We start from the raw sequence: 1,896 nt of genomic DNA on the forward strand, positions 1-1,896 counted from the left end.
TCTTCTCTCTATCATTGCGGTCCCAATTAGGACCAAACAACATGCTGCCTTTCTCTCCTGTCCGATGCTTTCTTCGTCAGTGCGGATTTTACTGGCCGCGAGGACGTTCCAAGGGGCAAGTGTTAGGCCTGGTTTTTTGATGTTAGGATTGTGAGATGGGTTTGATTGAAGGAACGGGTACCTTCAGATCTACCCATAGGAATTATTTCGTGCTGGAAGGAGCGGTCCAGGACGTTCCATGCGCCTTGGTAGATGACGAATGGAGTCAATGAGTGGTCTCGTGCGTATTGGCTGGCTTTTAAAGCCGATCCAAGATACACCCTGCAATTTTCCGAACAGTCCTTAGAAAGTGCTTTTTGAAATATACGAGGTAGAGAATTTTGCCTCGCTGAACAAGGGCGTGCAAGAGCGCATGACTTCCCCAAGGCTCGTGTCCGACCAGTGGAGGTAGAAGAGGTCGATGTAGGTCGTACGCTGCTTCTTGAGCGACGCTTCCACGAAAATGTGCAGTGATTTCGTGCTGTTTCCGGGGTCAAGGATCTTTTGCTGCACGGAATCGTCGCCACATTTGAAGTTGGAGCTATACTAGATAATGTAAAATGTTGTGTTATTTTTTGCCAGGCCCGGCTTACCTTGGTCGCAATGAAGACTGCGTCTCTGATTCACCGAGCCTGAGCCCATTCACCATAAATTCCTCAGACGTTTCGTCTTGGCTGTAATTTCATAGCAACTGTCGTAACGCAACACTCTCTAGCTATTCGCCGTATCGATGAATTTGCCCCCATTGTCATAGTAAGCGTCCAAGAGCTTGAAACTCGCCTTCTTGGTCATGGAGCTCATGCCAACTTGTTGCCATTTGTTTCCAATGCTCATGGCGCCGAGCTGAAGCAGAGAGATGTGCATCGCGGAATTGGGTGATAAAAATCGATGCCGACCGAGAGCTGGTCGAGGTGCGAAGAGAGAAAACATTGAAAACTGGTTCTCAATGATATATTGTCGACCGACTTGTAGACAATTGGCCAATGACGTTGTCGCGATCATGGTCTAAGACGATAGTACGTTTTCCAATGTCCCAATCAGTAAACAAAACGGCGAGGAACGGGTGACAACTGTCAGTAGTCCGCTTCAGCATAGCGATATTTTTTGCTGTAATCTGGATCTACAGTTAAAGCTTGGTAAAAGACTGAAGACAACGCGTCAGCTTGCCTGCCCAAACATAATGTAGGAGTCAACTACCTTCGAGAGGACCTCTTGACAACCTCTTGAAGTGTATTTCCAAGGTATCACCGATACGCGCAGTGGTCCGACTGTGGTCGTGAATTTGAGGGACGTGTTTGACATCCTTTGTTCATCTAGTGATTGCCAAACTAATCTCCTCGTCCTCCTCGTACCATCAGCCTTTACTGACGGTCGAATGCCCTCCTCGACGAATTTACGAATCTAACGACATGTCTTCAACTCCCTCCAAACTCACCCTTCTCCTCCCAACCACGCCCTACGTCCTAGCGTACTCCTTACCGCTGCTCCTTCTCTCCGTCCTACTAACCTTCGCAGGCACGTTCCTTACCATCGACAGATCGCGCTCCTTCACTCCACGTAGCGACGCCTCCAACTATTCTTCGCTTCCTGGTGCCTTTGACTCTCCTAAAAAGAAGCGAAGATTCTCATGGCTTCTTGAAGGTGGAATTGGGGGACTGGCGAGCGGGTACGCTTTTGGTCGTATGTCTTTTCTTTCACATCAATATCTGCAATTGTATATTGACAAATTGCGTCTTTTGAAGTCCATCTCTCTACCCTCCTTGTCCTTCTCATACCTGCGACATCTTCCTCCGCTGCGCTATCTTCCAAATCATTCGTTGCCGTCTGGATCTTATCCTGTATCGTCACCACTTTCCT

Source organism: Laccaria bicolor, genomic scaffold (assembly GCF_000143565.1).
Source record: "Laccaria bicolor S238N-H82 LACBIscaffold_389 genomic scaffold, whole genome shotgun sequence".
Taxonomy (NCBI): Eukaryota; Fungi; Basidiomycota; class Agaricomycetes; order Agaricales; family Hydnangiaceae; genus Laccaria; species Laccaria bicolor.